Below are 26,902 nucleotides of genomic sequence, written 5' to 3' on the forward strand. Positions count from 1 at the left end.
TGTCCTACAGATTGCTCTCTGAAGGACCTTTTATCTGCTGACAGTGTATTTGGTTCTATTGTATTTAGACAGGTAAAGTGAGCTGCATCCTCTGTTTCTTTTCTTGTCCCATAAAGGAAGGCAATTATTTCTCTGCTTGGAGGTTGTGAGGGTAGCATTCAATAGGAGTTAGGAGGCATTTGCAGGTCCTGTCTATTACAGAGTAACTTCAAAGGCCTGAGAACAAGGCTGAAATTCAGGAGGAAAGGTTGAAATATTTTTATCTAGAAACTTTAAGTTGCTTGGCTGTGAGAGTAGAGGAAACTTTTGTACATGAAGCTTTCAAGGTTCTGTGGCAGCTAAATCGAGCAGTCTCAGAATTGTTAAGTCATTCTGCTTTCCCCAGGGTAAAGTCATCCCTTACAGAGTGCCAGTCATGCCCCACTTACTCTGGAACAAGGCTTTCAAAAGAAGTTTGGAATAGGACACTGTTCTTCTGCTGAAGCACATTCCTCACCTGCAGAACACTCTGGAAGGTCTGCATTTAACATCTGTGTGAGCCTTTCTCACTTTCCTCCTTCATAAAGGTAACATACACATTGATTATTCCTTTTCTTGGTTTTTTTTTCTTAAACAGAAAGAGCAACTTCCTGGGGAGTCAAGTTAGAAGGAAGTGAAGATTGGTCATCTGTGCAGAGGGAGGGCCAAGGTATGCACAGCCATCACACTGAAGATGCTCTTCTCGCGGGTGCTTAGGTCTTCCTGGGAGATGACTGCTGGCACTGAAGTTCAAAAGTAGCTCCTGGAGACCTTGAAAAAGATGTTTGGAAAATGACTTCTTTCTTCTGTTTGATTGCTAGAGTAAGCAAAGTAAGTATTCCAATCCCTGAAGGAATCCTTCCAATCCCTGAAGGGATCCTCCCAATCCCTGAAGGGTTCCTCCAGTACCTGAAGGGATCCTCCAGTATGGCTGGAGAGACACTCTTCATAAGGCTGTCTAGCAGTAGGACAAGGGGGAGTGGTTTGAAGCTGAGGGAGAGCAGGCTTAGATGGGATCATGGGAAGAAGTTCTTCAGTACAAGGATGGTGAGACTCTGGCAGAGACTGCCCAGGGAGGTTGTGGCTGTTTCCTGCCTGGGGGTGTTGAAGGCCAGGCTGGATGAGGCTTTGAGCAGCTGAGACTGGTTGAGAGGTGTCCCTGCCCATGGTGGGGAGCTTGGAGCAGATGATCTCTGAGATCCCTTCCAACCTAAACCATTCTAGGATTCCATAATGTTTTTACCTTTAAGATACACCTTTAAACTCTTCTGTGCTGCATTGTAGCTGTATTTCTTCAGTTAAATGGCAGTGCCATTCATAACTGGGCAGAGCCTTCTCCCAGCATCAAAGCTGGGATCCATCCAGACACTATCAGTGTGTTGAGGCTTTAAAATAATGGTTTTGTGGATGTATTTGAATCACTGCATGTTGAGTGCAGGGCTTGTGTCATCTTCTCTCTGCCATTTGTAAGCATTACTACAAGGAGATGTAGCAGTACCTGCTTGGCACTGCTTTTGGAGGGTCTGCTCTCTGACCTTTGTCATCCTGCAGATTTGACTGGAGGAGTGCAGAGTCAGCACCACTAACAAGTCATTTCTCTCAGAAGTTTTCACTGGAGTGAATGGTGCATTATTTGCACAGTGACTGCTAAGAGACTGGCACAAGGCTGGATGCTGCTTGAGCTCTGAGGTTGTCTTACTTCAGTGGTGCATGAAATTTGTATTGACCATCTCCCATTGAACCCACTGATGAATAAGCCTCACAGTATCACAGAATCACAGAGTGGTAGGGGTTGGAAGGGACCTCCAGAGATCATCCAGTGCAACCCCCCCTGCCAGGGTAGGGTAACCCAGGGCAGGTCACCCAGGAACACATCCAGGCAGCTTCTGAAAGTCTCCAGAGGAGACTCCACAGCCTCTGTGGGCAGCCTGTTCCAGTGCTCTGGCACCCTCACCATACAGCAGTGTCTCCTCCTGTTGAGGTGGAACCTCCTGTATTGGTTTTAATCGTGAAATTACCTTGCAAAGTAACTCAAACCCCTCAGGCAGTGTGAGCAGTGAACCATCCTTGTCCATAAAGAACAACATGAGACACGATGGAAAAGGGTCAGCAGAAACAGCACCAGCTGGCCTTCATAAGCTGAGCAAGTTAGCACAAAGTGCTGAAAGAGAAGTCTCTGCTGGTGACCTCTCTGGTTCTTTTGCTTGAGAGGAAGACTGTGCAAGTCTTTCTGTGTTGCAGAGAGGAACTGCTGGTAGAGGACGGTAAAGGCTTTTCCGTTTGTCGTCCCACCGAACGTCTCTTTGTAAATGTCAGGTCACATGTTGGCTGCTTGCATTCTAACCCTGAAGTCTAAATCATCTTCTCAAGTAACAGCAGCTGTCATTTTTCTTTGCAAACCATTTTTTTCTAACTCTTATCTTACATAACTGGCAGAGTTGTTGACATCTTCCTTGAAAGCCCTGCTCATTTCACACTCGAGACTCCTTATAAAGGTAGGGAGTGGAACAGAGAATTCTTTTGCCTCTGCTTGGATCTGTTTCCTTCCCCATGAGTTGCAGAAAGGAATGTTAGGCATTTCTGAGTCACCCTGTAGCAGGGTATTTTATTTTTAATATCATTAGAATTTGAAAAGAAGGAGGATGAACCTTAGCAGAGGTGAAACCAAGAGTTAATAGACCTCAGTTACAGCAAGTGGCTATTGCACTTGGTTGGGAGGCTGTCACTGATACTTCAGATACAGTGGTGATGTGGGGAGTGTGGGTAATGGGCTAGGGAAAGGCTGTTGATTTGTATGGGAAGTGTGTATTAAAAATACATCATCCTCAGCCAAAGAAGTTCCTGGGAATACACCCAAAGGGAAAATGTCAGAGTATAGACCTCTTTTGTCTGTCGTGGGTTGTGTCTGCAAGAGTGCAGCCTCACAGAGCTGAGTCTTGGCACAGGTAGAGCCCACACCTTGTGTTCTGTTGTGCCTGATTCCTGCCCATCTTAAGGGTGTCAGGGAGTGATAGGACTGGGGGAATGGAGAAAAAAAAATATTAGTGGGTAGATTCAGATTGGATGTTAGGAAGAAGTTGTTCCCCATGAGGGTGGTGAGAGACTGGCACAGGTTGCCCAGGGAGGTGGTGGAAGCCTCATCAGAGTACCACAGTATGACCAAGGTTGGAAGAGACCACAAAGATCATGGAGTCCAACCTGTCACCACAGACCTCATGACTAGACCATGGCACCAAGTGCCACGTCCAGTCCCCTCTTGAACACCTCCAGGGATGGTGACTCCACCACCTCCCTGGGCAGCACATTCCAATGGCTAACAACTCTCTCTGGGAAGAACTTTCTCCTCACCTCCAGCCTAAACCTCCTCTGGCACAGCTTGAGACTCATGCCTGGAGGTTTTGGAGGCCAGACTGGATGTGGCTGTGAGCAACCTGCTGTGGTGTGAGGTGTCCCTGCCCATGGCAAGGGGGGGTTGGAACTGGATGATTTTTGAGGTCCCTTCCAACCCTGACAATTCTATGATTCTGTGATAGTCTAGCATTCATAGTCTGCTTCCCCTCTGCTCTTACATGTCTGCAGGAAATCACTGATACACCTTCCTGATCAGAGAATCATTCCAGTTGGAAAAGCAGCCTCTTGAGATCACTAGATCCAACCATTAACCCTGCTCTACCAAGGTCACGACTGAACCACGTGGCTAAGTGCCACATCTAAATGACCTTTAAACGCACCCAGGGGTGGTGACTCCACCACCTCCCTGGACAGCCTCTTCCAGTGGGTCTTTTCAGTCAAACTTACCCAATGTACCCATTTCTTAGCAAAAAATGGCTGCAGAGTGTGGAGTCAGTGCTGGCAAGGCCTTTGAGTTGCAGCTTCTGCCAAACACACCTGAGAAAGGGAAAAAAGGAGAACTTTTGTAGCTATTTCAGGTCATTACCTGTGCCAGTTCCCAAATTGTTCTGGAAAAAACAAGTTCAAGGAACACTGTGTGGCTTCTGAGGGAGTTCTCTAAGAGTGAGCTGGAATGCAAGAGTTTTGGTCATCAGAGTGTGTCCACTAGAATCATAGAATGCCTTGGGTTGGAAAAGACCTTTAAAGATCATCTAGTTCCACCCCCCTGCCATGGGCAGGAATCCCTCCCTGGTGAGACCAGGTTGCTCAGGGCCCCATCAAACCTGCCTTTGACTGCTCCTAGGTTTGGAGCCTCCACATCTCTGGAGAACCTGTTCCAGTACCTCACCACCATCATGGGGAAGAGTTTCTTCCTAACATCTAGTCCAAAGTCATCTTCTTCCAGTTGGAGCCAGCAGCCTTCATCCTGTCACTTCTTGCCTTAGTCAAAAATTCCCTAACTCCAGCTCTCTTGTAGCCCAATTTAGGTACTGGAAGTCTGCTGTAAGGTTTCCCTGGAGCCTTCCCTTCTCCAGGCTGAACAAGCCCAACTCCCTCAGCCTGTCTTCATAGGAGCTTTCATCCTGAGTTAGAACTTGTCCTCTAAGTGATCACACCAAGTGATTAATCCTAACACATGCAAGTCCAAATGTTTTAGTTACCTTTTAACAAAACTAGAGAGCTTTATGGGGGATGCAGGGTATTTTAGGACACTTTAATGAGTTTGAAGATAACATGAAGATGTCCATACTGACATAGCCTTAACTGCTCAAAACCAGGTTCTCAATTAAGGATCCTGTTGCTGACAAAACCCACTGTTGAGCTTAGGGGAGGATATGAGATCTCTGCTTTGTCATGAGATCCTCTGTAATAATAACTTGCACAGTGAACAGTTGAGCTCAACACAGGCCCATGTTAGAGGAGGCACTTGTGTCAGGTAGAGGAAGGAGTGGAAAGTGCCCTCCTTGTTCCCTGAAGGTTGAGCTGAAGGCCACACCCCCTGGGGAGTCTGCATTCCCACATGGGCTTACGGCTGAAGATTCTCTAGGCTGGTTCATGGGCGTAACAAATCTGTGCTCCTCAGCTTGTAGAGGTTGGACCATAATATTTCAGAGGTGTTGAAGAGAAGCACAGATGTGAGTGCTTTAAGCTGTGCAGCCTCAAGAGCTGAGGCCGGATATTTGAAAGGGTTCAGCAGGAGTCAGCTCATCTTGTAACGTTTACAGGGAGCCCGGCAGCCACGTTGCAGCTGGCCTCTGGAAGCCTGACTGTTTACTTTAGCATCCAAAGAAGCCAGGAGCATTGCAGTTACTTGTCTGAAAGCCTGACCCAAGTGTTTGTCTGAGATGATGAAGGAAATGTGTGGCACAGTTGTGAAATGGATCCAGCTTTCTCAGATTTCTGCCTGCCCCAGGGACCACCTTCCTGCCCACCTGATTCTCTGCTCTTTTCCAAAGGCTTCTTTTGCGGAGTGTTTGAAGGCAGTGCAGCTCTTCTGTGAACTCTTCTCATTAAATCTTTCTCTTTTCTTTCTCCTGCTGCAAGCTGTACTGGAGGGGGAGCTCCTGACAGCAGTTTCAGAAAGTGTGGTGCACATCAGAAAACAATGGGTCCTGAACCCTACTCTGGGTGAGCCTGCTTTTAAGGCCTCTGTTGGAACCAGTTATGTCAAACTACAAACTATTGGCAGGTCTCTGAAATGTGCAGGAGCAGGTCTCCTCAGTTGTGATACATCCCAGCAGATCCTTGGGTGCACTGGTGGCTGAGAAGCTCACCATGAGCTGGCAGTGCCCTCATGCAGACCAGAAGGCAGAAGAAGAGTGTGGGCAGCAGGGCAAGAGAGGGGATTCTGCCCCTTGACTCTGCTCTGCTGAGACCTCACCTTCAATCCTGGCTCCAGTTCTGGTGTCCCCAGCATAAGAAGAACACAGAGCTGCTGGAGTGAGTCCAGAGGAGGCCACAAAGATGATCCAAGGGCTGGAGCAGCTCTTTTATGACTATAGGCTGAGGGAGCTGGGGGTGTTCAGCCTGGAGAAGAGAAGACTCCAGGAGGACCTTAGAGCTGCCTCCCAGTACCTGAAGAGGGACTTCTCCTGAGGGTGTCTAGAGACAGGACAAGGGGAAATGGTTTGAAGCTGAGGCAGAGCAGGGTTAGACTGAATCTGAGGAAGAAGCTCTTCAGTCTGAGGGTGATGAGACTGGCACGGGCTGCCTAGGGAGGCTATGGCTGCCTCCTGCCAGGGAGTGTTGAAGGCCAGGCTGGTTGAGGCCTTGAGCAGCTGAGTCTGGTTGAGAGGTGTCCCTGCCCATGGTGGGGAGGTTGTAGTAGGTGATCTCTGAGGTCCCTTCCACCCTAAGCCAGTCTGTGATTCTGTGTTAATTAAAGTTTATGGCTTGAGCAAGAAGAAGTGAGAAGGAATATTTCCCAGTGTTCTTTTTTGTGATCTTCTTCTAAGTAAGAATATTTGTCACTGAGAAGCCTTTCTGATGATTGAATTCACTGTGGGTTCTGTGTGTGCCAGAAGGCCTAGAGGAACACACTTGAGCTTCCTGGTGGAAGAGTGCAGTCTTTAGCACTCTCGGTATTAAGCTCCTTGCAGCCAGGGTTCCCTGCTGATGTTGCTAAAATGAACTTTAATCAATCTTGAACAAAGCCTTTCATAACCTGAGTGATGGGCCCCAGTGCTAGGTCCTTGATAGGTGGAGAGTGAGCCTAGCAGGATTGATTCCCTCATGCTCAGCAGCTCTGCTGCTTTGCCCACTTGTTAGCAGTGTATGATTTAATAAAACTTCAGTGTGTGAAGTTCCCAGCCATCCTTCTCTGCCTGAGTGGAACCTTTTTAGATCATTCACATGGAGTTTTCCTCAGTTGGAACAAAATGCTGCTGCTGCTGCTTGGTTTTTTTTTATCCCTTAATAAGATTCTGGACTCCAAAACTAATTTAAAAATGGAAACTTCCTTCCTTTTCTAATTATGGCACAGCTCTTGTCAGTCCCACCAGATGGGGGAGGTGAGCCAGAAAGCAGCAAGGATACTCAACCCATGTTACTCTTTCCATGTTTTCTGTAAGGAGGTAGATCCTTGTACTCAGCACTGCTTAGGCCACACCTTGAGTCCTGTGTCCAGTTCTGGGCCCCTCAGTTTAGGAAAGATGTTGAGTTGCTGGAAGGTGTCCAGAGAAGGGGAACAAAGTTGGGGAGGGGTTTGGAATACAAGCCCTATGAGGAGAGGCTGAGGGAGCTGGGGTTGCTTAGCCTGGAGAAGAGAAGGCTCAGGGGGAACCTCATTGCTCTCTACAACTACCTGAAGGGAGGTTGTAGCCAGGAGGGAGTTGGTCTCTTCGCCCAGGCAACCAGCACCAGAACAAGAGGACACAGTCTCAAGCTGTGCCAAGGGGAAGTTTAGGCTGGAGGTGAGGAGAAAGTTCTTCCCAGACAGAGAGATTGGCCATTGGAATGTGCTGCCCAGGGAGGTGGTGGAGTCACCATCACTGGAGGTGTTTAAGAGGAGACTGGATGGGGTGCTCAGTGCCATGGTTTAGTTGATTAGATGGTGTTGGGTTATAGGTTGGACTTCATGATCTCTGAGGTCTTTTCCCAACCTGGTTAATTCTGTTCTATCCTATCCTATCCTATCCTATCCTATCCTATCCTATCCTATCCTATCCTATCCTATCCTATCCTAACCTATCCTCTCCTATCCTATCCTATCCTATTCTATTTGACCTCAGTATGGCATTGTAAGACCTGGCCTGTGTGCTTAGAATAATTCAGAGTTGGTTTTAAGAGGAGAGCCTGGAGAGGTGTAGAGAACTCAGAGCCTTCCTGCAAAGAGATGGAAGGAGGAGTGCCCAGGGGCAGTCAGTGTTCACACGTTAACAGAGATGGTGTGGGGAAGGCAGAAACTCATATTGTTGCTGATATTTCTCCAGGTTTGTGTTCCAATCATACAAATTACAGCAGAGTCCACAAGTGGCCTCTTGTATGTGGCCTGCAGCCTTCTGACCTCCTTATAGGAGGTGACCTTGTGGTTTGCTAGGTTAGCTTTCCATGAGTCAGTTGTTACTGGCAGCCCTCTAATGCCTCTGCAGGGCACTGCTGCTGGACCTTTACAGGGACTCCTGAATGATGTGGTGTGTACCACAGAGACCACTGGCCAGAGGAAGGTGCTGTCAAAGAGTGAGAGAGGGTTAACCACAGAATATTTACCATTCTAGTGTGCACTTAAAAAAACCAACCAACCAAACCAACAGACATAGCTAGAAACAGGCTTTGCCTTCAGTGCTCTTTGCATTGGGATTTCACCCTGCCTGCAGACAAGGTTCTGTGCAGTGTTGGTTCCCCAGAGCAGGTGTGAGACAAAGATTAACCAGTTCCTTCTGACTGCTCACTAATGGTTAGTGGAAGATGTCCCTGCTCACTTCAGGGGGCTTGGAACTAGATGATCTTTGAGGTCCCTCCCAACCCAAACCATCCTATGATTCTGTTAACTGCATGTGCCATGATCACAACCTTTTTAACTGTGTGGATTAGGTGTGAATATAGACAATGATAAATTCACACTGCAGTCTGCTCAGCCCCTAAAAGGTTTCCACAACTCTGGGTAAGTTTCTGTTATTAAAGAATCACTTTTGGAAACAGAAGGGCCTGCTTCAGCAGCCCTGCAGTCAGTGCTTTGGATGTCATTCTGAATTTAGAGTGGATCAGGAACCTTTGAGACCTAAAAGAGCTCCAGTGCAGAGGATAACTTCCCATGAATTCTGGCTGAAGAATGATTTGGTACATTTCTGCCCTAACCTTCATAATCTAAGGGGGACATTCCAACCCCCCCTGGATGTGTTCCTGTGTGACCTGCCCTGGCTGATCCTGCTCTGGATGATCTTTTGAGGTCCCTTCCAGCCCCTGCCATACTCTTCCATAGGAACAGTCTGAATCTTAAGAGTGTCTGTCAGCATGCTGGTTCCAGTTCCAGTGTTTGGAGTTTGTTGTGATTTTATAGTAGTGTTAATCATGGGGTTTTTGTTTCTTTTCCATATATTTTAGCCTTCAGAACATTTCCCTGTGGTAGTGAGGGATTTTCACATGTTGGTAGAGAAACTGAGTTCAAGTGCATCGTTGGTGAAGGTGTAGATGACTCTGAGCTAGCTGGGAGTGTTGATCAGCTTCGGGGTAGGGGGGCTCTGCAGGGGGGCTTAGATTGGGTTGTTGGGCTGAGGTCAGTGGGATGAGCTTCAACAAGGCCAAGTGTGGGTACTGCACTTGGGTTACAGCAACCCCATGCAACACTACAGGCTTGGGCCAGTGTGGCTGGAGAGCTGCTTGGCAGAGAGGGACCTGGGGGTGCTGTGGTGCTGAATATGAGTCAGCAGTGTGCCCAGGTGGCACAGAAAGCCAGTGGCATCCTGGCTGGGATCAGCAGTGGTGTGACCAGCACCAGCAGGGCAGGGATTGCCCCCCTGTACTTGGCACAGGGAAGGCCACCCCTGAGTGCTGGGTTCAGTTTTGGCCTCCTTCATACAGGAAAGACATCGAGGGGCTGCAGCAGGTGCAAAGAGCAGCAACTAAGCTGGGGAGGGGCCTGGAGAATGAGTCTGAGGAGGAGTGGCTGAGGGAGCTGGGACTGTTTAGCCTGAGGAAGGGGAGGCTGCAGGGAGCCCTCTACAGCTACCTGAAAGGACACCAGAGAGAGGTAGGGGCTGGTCTCTTCTCACAGGGAACTGGGGACAGAACAAGAGGGAAAGGCCTCAAGCTGCACCAGGGGAGGTTTAGGCTGGGCATTAGGACAATTATTTTCCCTGCAAGAGTGGTCAGGCATTGGAAGAGGCTGCCCAGGGAGGAGGAGGAGTCCCCATCCCTGGAGGTGTTTAAAGGTGGTGTAGATGTGGTGCTTGGGGACGTGGTTGAGTGGTGACCTTGGCAGAGCAGGGTTCATGGTTGGAGCTGATGATCTCAAGGGTCTGTTCCAAGCTGGATGGCTCTGGGATTCTATGATAATACATCAGCCCAGTCACTGGAGCATTAAAAAGCAGGGAACAGCAGCTCTGTGGTTCTGAGAGCTGCCGAGGCCTCTTGGAGGGCTCAGGAAGATTGTTTTTTAATGGCACATTGCTCTGTTTATCTGTGCACCCATTCCACAGCAGGCAGCTCTGTTAGCACCAGCTTCTGTGTGCCATGGCTCAGGCTCCCATGCTCTCCTGGCAGGATGGATATTCATGAGACTCACGACATCTCCCTGCATCTGCTCTGCTAACAGCTCTCATTTGGAAGCGGCACAGGGACTGGTGGATGTGTGTTGGGTTTGTGACACCTAGTGGATAAATTGATAGTAGTGGATTGCCTCAGGCCTTCTAGATGCTCTTGATAGATACTCTGGCCTGGAAGCTCATTTAACATTACAAACACATGGAGCTTCTTGCTTGCTCAGTTGCTTTCTCTCCATTCTTAATACAGTATCACAGTATCAATAAGGTTGGAAGAGACCTCGAGGATCAAGTCCAACCTGTCACCACAGGCCTCATGACTAGACCATGGCACCAAGTGCCACATCCAATCCCCTCTTGAATACCTTCTTTCTCTTGAACTTTGGTCATGGAATAAGTTGCTGGCAGCCAGGTGAACAAATAGCCAGCTCCAGTCCTGAAGGAATTTCAAGGATCTCAAAATAATAGGAGGCAGTAAATGTTTGAAACAGCAGCCAGGTCTGGTGTCCCCAGCATGAGGAGGAGACAGAGCTGCTGCAGTGAGTCCAGAGGAGGCCACAAAGGTGATCCAAGGCCTGGAGCAGCTCTGCTGTCAGGACAGGCTGAGGGAGCTGGGGGTGCTCAGCCTGGAGAAGAGAAGACTCCAGGGGAACTTTAGAGCTGCGTTCCAGTAGCTGAAGGGATCCTGCAGGAAGGCTGCAGAGAGACTTTTCCTGAGGGTGTCTAGAGACAGTACAAGGGGGAATGGTTTGAAGCTGAGGCAGAGCAGGGTTAGACTGGAGCTGAGGAAGAAGTTATTGAGTGTGAGGGTGGTGAGACTGTGGAACAGGCTGCCCAGGGAGGCTGTGGCTGCCTCCTCCTTGGAGGTGTTGAAGGCCAGGCTGGATGAGGTCTTGAGCAGCTGAGTCTAGCTGAGAGGTGTCCCTGGGCATGGTGGGGAGTTTGGAGGAGATGAGCTCTGAGGTCCCTTCCACCTTAGGCCATTCCAGGATTCTATGAAAATTGGTGGCAGTGTTCAGGCAGGATCCCTGCATGTGCAGCACGTGGTCTTCACACATCAGCTTTTTCTGCTGTATCTACTTTTCTGTGGCTGCTTCAAACAGGTAATTCCCTTAGGGATTGAGGGTACACTGCTTAAAAGGTTACAAAGATACAATTACAGGTGTTACCCTTGGAGGACTCTCAGAAACAGCCATGCTTTTACTGTTGTTAGCAAATGGAATCTGAGCAGCAATAGCCACACAAGAATGTTTTCAGAGCACTTGCATCAAGAGTCTAGAAATGCCTTACATGCACAACCTGCTTTCACAACTGAGATGTGTCTTGTGAGGTGTATCTTCATTTACAGGGCATGGACTCTGAGCCTGGAGCATGTTTCATAGAATCAATAAGGTTGGAAAAGACCTCAAGGATCATCAAGTCCAACCTGTCACCCAAGACCTCATGACTAACTAAACCATGGCTCCAAGTGCCACATCCAATCCTTTTCTGAACACCTCCAGGGATGGTGACTCCACCACCTCCCTGGGCAGCACATTCCAATGGCCAGTCTCTCTGTTTGGGAAGAACTTTCTCCTCACCTCCAGCCTAAAATTCCCCTGGCACAGCTTGAGACTGTGTCCTCTTGTTCTGGTGCTGGTTGCCTGGGAGAAGAGACAACCCCCATCTGGCTACAACCTCCCTTCAGGTAGTTGTAGATGGCAATGAGGTCTCCCCTGAGCCTCCTTTTCTCCAGGCTAAGCAACCCCAGCTCCCTCAGCCTCTCCTCACAGGGCTGTGCTCCAGACCTCTCCCCAGCTTTGTTGCCCTTCTCTGGACACGTTCAAGTGTCTCAATGTCCTTCTTAAACTGAGGGGCCCAGAACTGGACACAGGATTCAAGGTGTGGCCTAACCAGTGCTGAGTCCAGGGCACAATGACCTCCCTGCTCCTGCTGGCCACACTATTCCCGATGCAGGCCAGGATGCCATTGGCCTTCTTGGCTGCCTGGGCACACTGCTGGCTCGTGTTCAGCCAGCATTTCAGTCATTTCTCTCACAGGAAAAGGTTGAAATACTGTCCAGTATTTTTGCTGTAAATCCTGGGTGGTAGAACTGTTGGTGTTTTCATACTACCCTATTTTTTATGTCCCTAAGGGAAGGGAAGTTAATTGTTGCACCAAGTTTGTTTGTTCTGTTGCTGGCTTGAAACCATCAGTGTGTATGTCCCTAGCTACAGAGAAGGTGTAATATGCTTTTTGCCCACCAGATCCTAAATTCTGCAGTTTTCCAGCATCCCAGAGCAGGCACAGAACCACAGCTTCCACGATAGTACGAGAACATTTTACTGGGGTTTAAGTAGGCGTTCAAAGGAACTGTAAGGCACATGAGTTTGGAGAGAGGAGTTGATGTCTTTTTCATACTTGGGGAATTGGAATGGAGTTGTGCAGAGGAATTGGAATGGAGTTGTGCAGAGGAATTGGAATGGAGTTGTGCAGAGGGTGTGAGGAAATGGATTTTCAAGACTGTCTCCAAGATTTTAGGTTTCAGCTTGTCACTCTTCAGAGACAAATGTGTGTTGCCTGTTTGCACTCCCAGCAGGCTTCAGAATCGGAAGGTGTAATACTAAACTGTGTCTTCAACAGCAACTGACGAGGCATTCTGTGCCTCTGCTCTTCTGGCTGCTCCTCCTAACAGTTCTCCTGTGACTTCCATTTATGTAAAATCAGGGCCTGTAGCAACAGCATCATGAATAATGGACGCAGAGAGTAACACACCATCAAGCTCTGGCACGGATCTGCTCCCTCTCTACCACCTGAAGCCCTGCTTTAAGCCTGTTAATGAATGTTTAAGCAGGGAAAGCTTTAGTCTCAGGTAAAAAGGTGACACTGGAGTAAATCTATCAGGAGCTCTGGTCACCTGAGAAGACAAAAGGTTGTACAGAGGCTGCTCTGTGCCTGGCCACCTGAGCTCCTCATCTGTAATTCATGAGGAGCACTCTGTGCCACACGTGCCAGAGGATTGTCACCAGCCCGGCCACCCCGCTGTGCTCCCAAAGCCTTTGGCCTCCTTGGTGCATGACTGCAAGTGGCCAAATGGGCTCTAGCAGAGAAAACAACAGGCTTTGGTGGTTCCTCCCTCGCTTTTTCAGAGTGCTGCTGCTTAAACCTGGTCCAGGTACAGGCCTGGGCTTTGCATTGGGTGGCTGCTGAGGCTGGTGCAGCTGGGGTGTGTAGGAGTCTTCTTTTCAGGGCGCCTGCAGCGTGGAGCACTCCAAATGGAATAGAAGTGATCAGAGAGGTGCACCACTCACTGAATCAGCCACACAGTCATAGAATCCTGGAATGCCTCAGGTTGGAAGGGAGTCTTGAAGGTCATCTTAGAATCATAGAATCAACCTCAGAGATCATCAAGTCCAACCTATCACCTAACACCATCTAATCAACTAAACCATGGCACCAAGCACCCCATCCAGACTCTTCCTAAACACCTCCAGGGATGGGGACTCCACCACCTTCCTGGGCAGCACATTCCAATGGCCAGTCTCTCTGGGAAGAATTTGTTCCTCACCTCCAGCCTAAACCTCCCCTGACACAGCTTGAGACTGTGTCCTCTTGTTCTGGTGCTGGTTGCCTGGGAGAAGAGACCAATCCCCACCTGGCTACAACCTCTCTTCAGGTAGCTGTAGACAGCAAGAAGGTCTCCCCTGAGCTTCCTCTTCTTCAGGCTAAGCAACCCCAGCTCCCTCAGCCTCTCCTCACAGGGCTGTGCTCAAGGCCTCTCCCCAGCCTTGTTGCCCTTCTCTGGACACGTTCAAGTGTCTCAATGTCCTTCTTAAAGTGAGGAGCCCAGAGCTGGACACAGGACTCAAAGTGTGGCCTAACCAGTGCTGAGTTCATCTTGTCCAACCCCACTGTAGTAAGCAGGGAGCATCTTTAACTAGATCTAAAATTTCAAATGACCAAAATTTTAAATGAAAACAGCTAATTGAACATGAAAGGCTGATGGGACAAAGGGCAACAGATATTTTTCTGCCAGCTCCCCCATTACTGACACTGGATTTCTGCAAAATTCATTTTAGTTTCCTGTTGAGGCCTTAGAACATCCCCAACAAACATTTCCTCTTGGGGCTTAATTAAGTTAGGCCTTGCCCATACTGGTTGATTGCATGCCTATTAAAAAAGGAAGACATTCCCAAGGATTTAAGTTGATTTCAGAGTGAAAACCCAGTTTGCCAAAAGTGGAGTTTGGGGGTTGGGATTGGAGATGGCAGTTTGGAAGAAGGTGTCAGCTGAATATTGTTTTCCCAGTCTTGTGACTGTGATTAATACTGTTTCCCTGGTTTGTGCAGGGAACTGGAATAAAGAACACTTCATAGAATGGTCCAGGCTGGAAGGGACCTCCAAAGCTCATCCAGTCTGACCTCCCTGCAGTCAGCAGGGACATCCCCAACTGCATCAGGCTGCCCAGGGCCTCCTCCAGCCTCACCTGGAAGATCTCCAGGGAAGGAGCCTCAACCACCTCCCTGGGCAACCTGTGCCAGTGTTCCACCACCCTCATAGGAAAAAACTTCATGATACCCAATCTAAATCTGCTCTGCTCTAGTTTGAAGTTGTTGTCCCTCATGCTGTCCCTGCAGGCCTTTGCAAACAGTCTCTCTCCATCCTTCCTGTAGCCCCCTTCAGGTACTCAAAGGCTGCTATTAGGTCTCCTGGAGTCTTCTCCAGGCTGAATATCCCCAGCTCCCTCAGCCTGTCCTTGTAGCAGAGCTGCTCCAACCCCCTGATCATTTTCATGGCCTCCTCTGGACCCTCTCCATCAGCTCCATGTCCTTCCTGTGCTGAGGGCTCCAGACCTGCACTCAGCCCTCCAGGTGAGGTCTCAGCAGAGCAGAGCAAAGTGGCAGAATCACCTCTCTGGCTCTGCTGGCAATGCTGCTTTGGATGCAGCCCAGGCTGTGATTTGCCTTCTGTGCTGCAAGCTCACACTGCCTGCTCCTGGCCAGCTTCTCATCCACCAGCAGCCCCAAGTCCTTTTCCTCAGGGCTGCTTTCTGTCACCTCCTCCCCCAGTCTGTATTGACAGTGAGGATTGTTCCAGCCCAGGTGCAGAACCCTGCACTTGCTCTTGTTGAAGTTGGTGAGGTTCCCCTGGGCCACCTCTCCAGCCTGTTCAGCTTCCTGTCAGTGGTATCACCTAGGTTAGGTGTGGCACTCTGTGGCACATAGGAAAAAGCCAAATCTAGCTGACTTCAAAGTCAAATGGCTTATTTAAGATGCTCTGTGCAGTAAAGAGGATTTCCATCCCAAACTGCTTAGAACCATTACTCAGATGATCGCTTGTGGGGTGGCTGAGTGTTTAGTTAGACTGGAAGGGCTGTGATTCTTAACTGTTCTCTGCATCAGTGAGTGTGCTGAGTTGCATTTTGTGTTTCCATGGGGCTTGAGGGGAAATGGGAGAGATACAGCAGAGAAAAGTTGGACATTGCATAGCCAATTAAAGGTAAGAATGTTCAATTTAAGAGTCCAGTTTTGTGTTCAAGGCTGTTAAACAAATCCAGTTAATGTCAGCTGAGTTACACAAGTTCAGGGCTTTCAGAAATAAGGTCCAGTGTTCAACATCCTAAACTAAGTCAATATCTGAGGGAGATCATCTACTCCAACCTCCCTATCTTATATCCCTTTTATTCTTAAGTCTCTCTAGCAAGAGAAAACAAACCTGACACATTTTCTTCACTCTTAACAAGAACCAAGCCCTAAGTTGTCACAGCTTGGAATCATAGAATTATTAGGGTTGGAAAGGACCTCAAGGATCATCCAGTTCCAACCCCCTGCCATGGCCAGGGACACCTTACACTGGAGCAGGTTGTTCACAGCCACATCCAGCCTGGCCTGAAAAACCTTCAGGCATGAGGCTTCCACCACCTCCCTGGCCAGTCTCTCACCACCCTCATGGGGAAGAACTTCCTAACATCCAACCTCAATCTCCCCATTTCTAGTTCTGTTCCACCCCCCCCCAGTCCTATCACTCCCTGACACCCTCAGAAGTCCCTCCCCAGCTTTCTTCTAGCCCCCTTCAGATCTTGGAAGGCCACAAGAAGGTCTCCTCAGAGCCTTCTCCTTTCCAAACTGAACAGCCCCAACTCTCTCAGTCTGTCTTCATAGCAGAGCAGCTCCAGCTCTCTGCTCATCCTTGTGGCCCTTCTCTGGACACCCTCCAACACCTCCAGATCCTTCTTGTAACAGTGGCTCCAGAACTGGACGCAGTGCTCCAGGTGGGGTCTCAGCAGAGTGGAGCAGAGGGGGAGAATCACCTCCCTTGACCTGCTGTCTATGCTTCTCTTGATGCAGCAGGTCGAGGGAGGTGCTTCTCCCCCTCTTCTCTTCATCTCCTCTTCCCTGCAGATACTCATCTCCCAGATAATCTGGCCCTGGATATTTTGCTTTCAGGCATGGTGAGGTACCAAGTGTAACTGCAGCATATGTTCTACACAAGCTGTACCTCACAAGTCCTTGGTGGATTTGCCACTCCCACACAGGTGTCATCTCCCCTGGATGCTGGCCTCGCCGTGGTTTCTGGGCACTGGGGTCTGATCATCATAATTTCTGCCATGGAGACCTCAGAAATGCAGCCCAGCATGAGGCCCTGGCACCCAGGCAGGGCAGGCCTGGCAGCTATCTTGGGCCTGGGCAGAAAGCCCAGCGGGGGCCGCAGGCAGCAGCCTGGCTGGGGAGTGAGTGAGGGGACGGAAAGATTGTGCTAGGGAAACACCAAAAGGTGATGCTTAAGCCCTGCAAAACAAATAGCTTGTGATACACAGCCACAGTTCTGTGTTCCTGTTTGAGGTTGCTTTGTAAAGATACATATCTCCTTCAATATTTACTTGAGGGCACAAGTGCAGCATGCAGGGCAGCCAGAGATTAGGCCTGGGTTCATTTCTCTGAGTGTTTTCATCGTTCTCTTGAACACCAGCTGCTTAGGGCTTGTTAGCATTCAAGAGTGCCACCTCAGCAAGCCCCACAAATAAAAGCAAGAGCACAATCAAAATGCTGTCAGTGGGGGGTACTGCAATTTGCAGGAGCACAAGACGTGGTCCCATAGCCAAGAAAAATGCCTTCTGGTGGAAAACTCTCCATTTCCTGATGTGTTCAGGTTTAGAACAGCAGAAGAATGGAATGGAATGGAATGGAATGGAATGGAATAGAATAGAATAGAATAGAATAGAACTAACCAGGTTGGAAAAGACCTTCGAGATCATCAAGTCCAACCTCTCACCCAACACCATCTAATCAACTAAACCATGGCACCAGGTGCCTCATCCAGGCTCTTCCTAAACACCTCCAGGGATGCTGACTCCACCACCTCCCTGGGCAGCACATTCCAATGGCCAATCTCTCTGTCTGGGAAGAACTTCTTCCTAACCTCCAGCCTAAACCTCCCCTGGCACAGCCTGAGACTGTGTCCTCTTGTTCTGGTGCTGGTTGCCTGGGAGAAGAGACCAACCCCCACCTGGCTACAACCTCCCTTCAGGGAGTTGTAGACAGCAAGAAGGTCTCCCCTGAGTCTCCTCTTCTCCAGGCTAAGCAACCCCAGCTCCCTCAGCCTCTCCTCACAGGGCTGTGCTCCAGACCCCTCCCCAGCTTTGTTGCCCTTCTCTGGACACCTTCCAGCATCTCAACATCTTTCCTAACCTGAGGGGCCCAGAACTGGACACAGGACTCAAGGTGTGGCCTAACCAGTGCTGAGCACAGGGCAGAATGACTTCCCTGCTCCTGCTGGCCACACTGTTCCTGATGCAGGCCAGGATGCCATTGGCCTTCTTGGCTGCCTGGGCACACTGCAGGCTCATGTTCAGCCTACCATCGACCAGTACCCCCAGGTCCCTCCCTGCCTGGCCGCTCTCCAGCCACTCTGTCCCCAGCCTGTAGCACTGCATGGGGTTGCTGTGGCCAGTGTGTGGAACCTGGCACTTGGATGTTGTTCAATATTCAAGGCATTTTACAGCAGTAAGCCTCTAAAATTCCTAATATCCATGTATGGAACATGTCTGTGAGGGTACATTACACAGAGGGATGTTGGGAACAGCTGATCTGTCCTGCATCCAGGCCCTCAGCCTTGCTGGGGAATAGCCCTGCTTTGTCTCTGAGCCCTCTCTTTCCCTGGTGTAATCATGGTGTGTTACCTAGAGCAATGCCCCTGGCACTTACTGCCATCCTGACGTTTTGTATTTGTAAATCATCCTGAGGCTTTGGGTGGAAGGTGCTCTGAAATAGCAAAGTGTTTGTTCTGTGCTGTTCCAGAGCAGCCTGTTGATGAGCAGGACATGTCCCTTCTGAGGACAGGCTGAGGGAGCTGGGGCTCTTTGGCTTGGAGCAGAGGAGCCTGAGGGCTGCCCTCATTCCTCTAGATGAAGATGTGCAGGGCAGTGTAGGGAGGATGGAGCCAGGCTCTCTCCAAGGACAGGACAAGGGGCACTGGGGGCAAGGTGGAACAGAGGAGGTTCCACAGGAACAGAAGGGAAAACTTTTCCCCTGTGAGGGTGCTGAAGGCCTGGAGCAGGCTGCCCAGAGAGGTTGTGGAGTCTCCTTCTTTGGAGACATTCCAAACCCACCTGGGTGTGCTCCTGCTCTGGCAGGGCTCTTGAACTAGATGATCTCTAGAGGTCCCTTCCAACCCATTCCAACCCTTCTGTGAGTCTGTTAATTACTAAGGCTTTTAATTATGTAACAGCCCTGCTTTCAAACTGTCCCCTTTCCTATCACACCACAGAAACTGCAGGCTTGGCCCCATGCCTTTTTAAAAGTAGCTGCTGAGGTAATTATCAACATCAGTTCCCAGAGATGCTACTTTTTTTTACAGAGCAGTGAGAACTGGAATATGGAAGTGTCATCCTTCTCCTAGTGCTGAGCAGTTGCTAAACCAAACCCATGACTTTTGCCAGCTCCTTCCTCTAGAGGAATATCTTCTTCATAGCAAGAAAATGGAACATGCATTTTCCTTTCCTTAAGTATTTTGAAGTTCATCCCTGTTTGGTGATCTAGTCAGTTAAACTAAGTCTGTGAGCAGCTTTTGTGGGAGCAGAAGCCTAACTAATTGGAGGTGTTGGATAAAATTTTGCCCATTCTTTCCCCTTTTTCTTTGCCCAGGGAGTACTGCTAATACCCATGACAGCAGACCTCATAGGAGACAGCACTGCACATAATGTAGGGTGCTTTGCATTTGCATTACATTTGCAGGGTGACAGTCTCAAGGTGTTTGTGAGTGAACAAGCAGCTCTTGCTGTGGGGGAATACTCACTGAGGCAGCATCCTGTTAGAGCTGCACACAGGGAAAAGAATCTCTGACGGGGTTCTCACTGTGCAAAAAAAGAGAATCCTTTTGGAATGGGTAAGGAAAGCAAGGGTGTGAACAGCTTTCAGTCTCCCACCCAGCACTGCACTTCAAAGTGGAAGTGAAGATATGTTAAAGATAGGCTGTCAGTGTGAGTCCCTACAACACGTTCAAGCTTTCCAAAGTGTCTCTGTTTTCAGTTGTATCTCTTAGAGTCACTGGAATCAGCTTTAAGTGCAGGCTCATCATCAAAAATTGCCAGGTGTTGGATGTCTTTGGGTCTGGGGAGTCTGAAGAAGGACTTGAGGGTTTCAGTTGATGGTAAAATCATTATGAGCCAGCAATGGTCACTGGCAGCCCAGCAGGCAGCTGTGTGCTGGGCTGCATGCAAAACACGGAGAGCAGCAGCACAGGGAGGGGATTCTGCCCCTCTGCTCTGCTCAGACCCCACCTGCAGCACAAGGAGGGACATGGAGCTAGGAGAGTGGGTCCAGAAAAGGCCACAAAGATGATCAGAGGACTGGAGAACCTCCCCTGCAGGCACAGGCTGAGGGAGCTGGATTTGTTCAGCCTGAAGAAGGCTCCAGAGAGACCTTAGAGCTGCCTTTCACCACCTGAAGGGAGCTTCAACAAAGCTGGGAAGGGACTTTTAACCAAGGGCTTGTAGTTAGAGGATGAGAGGGAATGGATTGAAGCTTGAGGAGGGCAGATTTAGACTGGAGATGAGGAAGAAATTCTTGACATCAAGGGTGGTGCCCAGGGAGGTCATGAATACCCCATCCCTGGAGGTGTGCAAGGATAGATTGGATGAGGCCTTGAGCAACCTGCTGTAGGGCAAGGTGTCCCTGTGCATGGCAGGGGGGTTGGAACTGGGTGATCTTTAAGGTCTCTTCCAGCCTAAACCATTCTATGAATCCATGACTCTATGAACTGTTTTCACTGGGCCATGAATGCAAATGATTTCTGTTCTTCCACTCTAAAGCAAATGCTTATGCAAAAGTCTCACTTTGAAGTGAAGCACACAGAGAGCTTTCCTCCAGTGTTGTGCAGTGCTGCTGTAGAAGCACAGGATTGATTTTACACTGAAAGCACTGTCTGTGAGCTGACTGCACAACACACAGGTACCCTGAAATTCACTACAATTCCATGATGTCTGCCCAGAATTTTAACCACAGCTTCAATACAAACTCTTGGCCCTTAGGAAATATGGTGAAGTCTGTGACTGGAAGCATAAAGAAGATATTTTGCCACAATTTCTCTAAAATCTAGAGGCACAGGGTAGGAACATTTTCAGAGGTTAATTCAGAGAGTAATTCAGACCTTGCCAGGAAGCTGGCACTCAGAAAAGTGCAGGTATTGAAACCCTTAAGCACACAGAGAAAACTGCTTTCTGCAGTAGAGCTTTCCTTTTGACAGTGCTCAGAGAGTGCCTTCTACTACCAGGTTTTGCAAGTATAATGAGATGTTGAAGTTTCTCTTGCTATTCCTTCTGTGCAGTATGCAAAGAGTATTTTAATGGCTGGACTTCTTGGCCCACAAGGGCATTGGTATTACAAGCTGTAAAGCTGGAGTTGTACAGGATTTCCTCCCACACAATGGTTTCAGAATGGAGAGAGTTGAACCATTCCTGGTTTGTGCAACAAAGAGTCAGGACATCCAGCTTACAGCACCCCAGCAGCCTCTTGCTAGACTTGATCATAGCATCCTAGAATGGCTCAGGTTGGAAGGGACCTCAGAGCTCATCTCCTCCAAGCTCCCCACCATGGGCAGGGACACCTCTCAACTAGACTCAGCTGCTCAAGGCCTCATCCAGCCTGGCCTTCAACACCCCCAGGCAGGAGGCAGCCACAGCTTCCCTGGGCAGCCTGTTCAGAGTCTTACCACCCTCACACTCAAGAACTTCTTCCTCAGCTCCAGTCTAACCCTGCTGTGCCTCAGCTTCAAACCATTCCCCCTTCTCCTGTCTCTAGACACCCTCAGGAAAAGTCTCTCTGCAGCCTTCCTGGAGGATCCCTTCAGCTCTTGGAAGGCAGCTCTGAAGTCCTCCTGGAGCCTTCTCTTCTCCAGGCTGAACACCCCCAGCTCCCTCAGCCTATCCTCACAGCAGAGCTGCTCCAGCCCTTGGATCATCTTTGTGGGCTCCTCTGGACTCGCTCCCACTCAGCTGCAGTGAAATAACCTCTGAAGCTGACACTCCTAACATTGCCTTTCCTAGATTAACACAGTGACAGCTAATTTGGTTCTGTTTCTTCTCTGTTTCATTTAAAAGTGTGTTTGTTCTTTGAAGGTGAAGTAACTGATTCCTCTCTCTACCTGTCTGCAATGCTCTTAACACCTGAGTCCATCCAGAAAAATAACCTTTTGGGTTTTTTTCAATGTATTTTGTGTCTTTCAAACTAGGAGTCCTCGCATGCCATTGTGAAGCTGTGGTAGTAAGAAGTGAATGAGAAAGGTGGTGCTGTGCTTGGGTCTGCTTGGGAAAATGCACATTTTCACTCACCTTAGGATTTCTTTTGGCATGCAGTGAAGTGAAATTGATACATTTGTGTTTTCTCTTGCTCCTCTCTTTTTAGATCTTCCTGTCAGTTTTGCTGAAAGTGGCAGCACATCACTTCAGTTACCCTGAAATACGACCTACAGCCTTTGGGGTGAGATCTGCTTTCCAGTGCAGCAGCACTTTGAGTTCATCTCTCTGTGGCTGCTGTAGCTGTCATTTGTTGTTTCTTGAGTTTATCTGTGTGTGGCTGCTGTGGCTGTTATTCCTTCTTTAGTTTTCTGTTAATATAGATGTATATGTGTTAGCTGATGAAGGCAAGAGTATTTTCTCTAAAAGCTTGCTCATTCAAGGAGAGGCTGAGGGTGCTGGGGTTGTTCAGTGTGGAGAAGAGAAGGCTGAGAGGAGATCTTACTGCGCTCTACAGCTGCCTGAGAGGAGGTTGGAGTGAGGCTGGTGTTGGTCTCTTCTCCCAAGTAAGCAGCAATAGGATGAGAGCAAATGGGTTTTGAGTTGTGCCAGGGGAGGATTAGGTTGGACATGAGGAAGAACTTCTTGAGTGAGAGAGTGGTGAGGGGTTGGAAGAGGCTGCCCAGGGAGGTGGTGGAGTCACCATCCCTGGGGGTGTTGAAGAAGCTGTAGATGTGGTGCTTCAGGAGATGGTTTAGTGGTCATGGGAGTACTGGTTGGACTTGGTGATCTTAAAGGTCTCTTCCAGCCTTGGTGATTGTATGATTCTGTAAAGCAGTATTTATATGACACTGTGGACTGGTACCTCAGTTATTGCCTCCACTTCTTTGAATGAGAAGATTGTGGTCTGTCATACCAGGTGATGGGGAGTAAGAGCCACCTCCAAGTCTAGCCTCAGTGTGAGGCTGGAGTAGGTTACTCTCTGGTGGTCATTTTGTTCCTTATCCTGGCCAGAGTTGGTGTGGCAGCGTAGGGTATGTCCAGTTTGGGCACTGATGCAGAGCTGGGCTATCGTTCGCTGAGGAGCAGCGTTTTATTTAAGGAGGCTGTGACACTTCCTCTCAGTCTGGAGGAATTCTTTGTTCAGTCTTCTGGATCTACCCAGGGGAAATTCAATCTGAGAAACTCAGTTCTTCCCATTAGGGTAACAGAGTTCTGGTGGAAGCACCTTGAACGCTGCCTCTCAGTCGGCATCCACTCTCCAAGCCGTAGCGATGCCTTTCGTCACCTGACAAGAGTGGTCGGCTCAGATGCAGTCCTGTCAGAGCTGGGAGTGCAGGAGAGCAGCTGTTAAAAATGAATGCTGTGCCCTCTCTCCCCTCCTGTACCTTGTCACTGACATGAATTCAGAAGTTGCACTTCTGCTAAACGTGAAACCAGAGCTCATTAAGCAAAACATCGACTGGTACATAGCAAACTGTTTCAGACTCAAGGCTGCTAATATTTGTCTCCAGAGTTGTTTTTTTGTCTTCTAGGTTGTCACCAAGCAATCCAGCTCTCTGGGAATGCAGCTGCTCAGATTCTGACTGTCCTTTGGGGTGAGGTAGTAGGTTGTATAGTTTTAGGGTTATGCCCTGCCTGTCAGATAACTATACAACCTACTGTCTTTCCTGAAGTGGCTGTGATACCATCGCTGGAAAGGTCTTCAAAAGACAAAGCAAATATTTATCAACTCTTAACATTCCCTGGTGGCTCTCTCTCTACATGTTGGATTTGGTTCTGGGAGCAAGCTTATGAAAGCACACAAATGTCCTTAGTGTGTTTAGATTCCTGTGTTTCCCCATTCAGGTTCAAAAGCGGAGTGGGGATGGAAGTGACAGGGCACAGAGGTACTGCCCAGCCTGCAGCAGGATTGCCCACACTCAGCTTTCTCAAGCTGCCATGGAACAGCTGACCCCTTGCTCCTTTAGTTGGTGACATTTGTGTTCACACTCAGTGGCAAATCCCACTTTTGATTCAGCAGCAATTTAAATCCACTTTGCTTAGGCTGTTTGAGAAGCTATGAAGAGAAAAAAACTAGGGATGTCTTCCAGTTGCTCATGTTCTGCCCTGGAACTGGTAAATGTTTCAGCCCTAAGTGAAGAGGTTTCTTGAATCAGCTTTTGGTATGCTGACTTAACTTGCTCTTTATTAGATAGTGCTAATTTGGGAGGCATAGTGCTGCCCACTGGGATTCTTAATCTCTGGAATCACCCTGCCAATCCTAACTGACTTCCAGAAGAGGAGCCAGGCTGTCATTTATAAAGCTAAGAAGTAGGGGGGGGCTAAAAGGCATTGAGGGCATCTTACCTGAAACATGGTGAGATGTTCATTTCCTTCAGAAGAGAACTCTTGATGCTCTAACAGGATGAGGTAGTAGGTTGTGTGGTTTCAGGGTAGTGATTTTGCCCCAATCAGGAGATAACTATACAACCTACTGCCTTCCCTGATAAGCAGCATAACAACAATGTCTTAACTCACAGAAAAAAAAACCCCAAACAAACCAAGAGCTGACATACTTCTGAGACCAGCAAAGTAAGTCCTAGATACAGTTTTTGTTACCTTGTCCCTAACAGCTCTGAACTTGGTGGCTCACATTATTTTTAGTAACTGCCTGCAAAATAATTACCCTTTATTTTTTTTTGAAGTCTGAATTAAAGGAGTTTTGCTTATTTCCAAGTTTGTCTGCTCTTGGGTCTGTTTAATTTCCAGTTCATTTGAGTGGAATGCGTGGGAACTTGTTCCACAGATGCTGTCAGCTCGCGTTCTTGATGGTCATATTTCCATGACGTCTCAGTTTGGGTGCCACAGCTTTTACCAACAGATAGAATAGAATAGAATAGACCAGGTTGGAAGAGACCTTCAAGATCATCGAGTCCAACCTATCATCCAACACCACCTAATCAACTAAACCATGGCACCAAGCACCCTATCAAGTCTCCTCCTGAACACCTCCAGTGATGGTGACTCCACCACCTCCCTGGGCCGCACATTCCAATGGCCAATTCTCTGTGAAGAACTTCTTCCTAACCTTCAGCCTAAACCTCCCCTGGCACAGCCTGAGACTGTGTCCTCTTGTTCTGGTGCTGGCTGCCTGGGAGAAGAGACCAACATCCGCCTGTCTACAACCTCCCTTCAAGGAGTTGTAGAGAGCAATAAGGTCACCCCTGAGTCTCCTCTTCTCCAGGCTAAGCAACCCCAGCTCCCTCAGCCTCTCCTCACAGGCCTTGTGTTCCAAACCCCTCACCAACTTTGTTGCTCTTCTCTGGACACCAGCAAGTCAACCTCCTTCCTAAACTGAGGGGCCCAGAACTGGACACAGGACTCGAGGTGCAGCCTAACCAGTGCAGTGTACAGGGGCAGAATGACCTCCCTGCTCCTGCTGGCCACACTGTTCTTGATGCAGGCCAGGATACCTTTGGCCCTCTTGGCTGCCTGGGCACACTGCAGGCTCATGTTCAGCCTACCATTGACCAGTGCCCCCAGGTCCCTCTCTGCCTGGCCGCTCTCCAGCCACTCTGACTCCAGCCTGTAGCACTGCATGGGGTTGCTGTGGCCAATGTGCAGAACCTGGCACTTGGATGTGTTAACCTTACCTCCTTGTCAGGAGCCTTCCAGTCTTTTACAAACAGGACCAGATGAAGTCACACAGCACTCTTCAGCAGGTCAGCTTGATGGTGCAAACAGAAAGCTGTAACAATGGAAACCAAGGCCTGGGTTTAGAAAAGAAAAAGCAAACCCACATGGATTTGGTCCCTCAGTTTCCCTTGAGCAGGCTCATTTCCTTACATTTAAATCCTCCCAAAAGAGAATTCCCCACTCAAAGGTACAGATTGCACCTGCAACACCATGGAAGATGGTAAGTTGTAGAATCATAGAATGTTTTAGGTTGGGAGAGACTTTCCAGGTCATCAAGTCCAACTCTTAACCCAGCACTGGCAGGTCACCCCCAAACCATGGCCCTCAGGCCCACGTCTACCCAGCTTTTCCATCTCTCCAGGGATGCCCTGGGCAGCCTGGGCCAGGCCTGGACAATGCTTTAAGAGAAGAAATAGTTCCTAGTGTCCAGCCTAAACCTCCCCTGGTGCAACTTAGGGACATTCTGAAAAGAAAAACTGCAGAGTATTAAAACCCAGAACATGTGGAAGAGAGAGCTTGTAACAGCAAGGTGCTGGGGTTGGTTGTAGCCATAGAAATTGTTCTTCCTTGTGCAAAATATACCAGGAAACAGGAATCCTGTAAACCTTAGGGGCTTATCTTAAGGCCAGAGGTCCCAGACTGTTTATGTATAACAATTTGGATCTGTTTTGATTATGCAGCACCTCACTACTGTAAACTGGAGTGAAAATTTAAGTTAGTCATAAACCTCTCTGCCTGTCCCCCATGTTGCATGAAGCAAAGCCTTGCTGACACCAAAAGCATTACCCTCACAGCCAGGCAAGCTGCGATGCCCACAGTGAGAGCAGGTGAACAACCTGGCACTGCATTTGACAGCAAAAGTGGGCATTTTATTGCTTCTCTGATCTAAACCCACCACACTTCTGTGGATTCAGGTGGTATTTGAGGTCATTCCACACCTCAAAAAAAGGCCTTTTGTTAATACCCTTAAGGAAATGTTAGGAGCATTCTGTGGCTCCTGTTCAGAGAGAGGGATGAAGGCCACTGGGACTAGAGGAAAAATCGCTGCCTCTGTGGAGAACACAGGAGAATAGGCAATGCTGGGGCTGCTTTTAATCTTCTCTTTTCTTCTTGCTGTATAAAAGAGGATCTCCTAATTTCAAACTGCTGTAGGGAAATTGCCATGCTGGCCATGTTCGAGGGCTGCAGGACTTGCATTGCCGTTTGGGAGCTCCCTTTCTCCTGCTGGAAATGCAGGCTCACAGCTGCAGGGTACACAGCTGAGTGTGAGTAGAGATTGCACTGTGTGGGGCTTAAAACATCCTCCTCCAGGGTGCAAAATGGCCTGGAAACCTCTACCCTAGGCTTCCATTCAGTACATACCTAGCAAATGTACTGCATGGGAGAATGAAACATTCTACAACAG

At 48.8% G+C, this 26,902-nt stretch overlaps 1 long non-coding RNA gene across 1 annotated transcript; it reads left to right on the forward strand.

Moving 5' to 3' along the window:
* Positions 1 to 779: 779 nt before the first annotated feature.
* LOC128898596 (uncharacterized) lies at positions 780 to 23,899 on the forward strand. Its single transcript, XR_008462910.1, has 3 exons — positions 780 to 849; positions 21,989 to 22,063; positions 23,355 to 23,899. It is a non-coding gene; the product is annotated as an uncharacterized LOC128898596 (long non-coding RNA).
* Positions 23,900 to 26,902: the final 3,003 nt, after the last annotated feature.

This window comes from Dryobates pubescens, chromosome 27 (assembly GCF_014839835.1).
Source record: "Dryobates pubescens isolate bDryPub1 chromosome 27, bDryPub1.pri, whole genome shotgun sequence".
Classification (NCBI taxonomy): Eukaryota; Metazoa; Chordata; class Aves; order Piciformes; family Picidae; genus Dryobates; species Dryobates pubescens.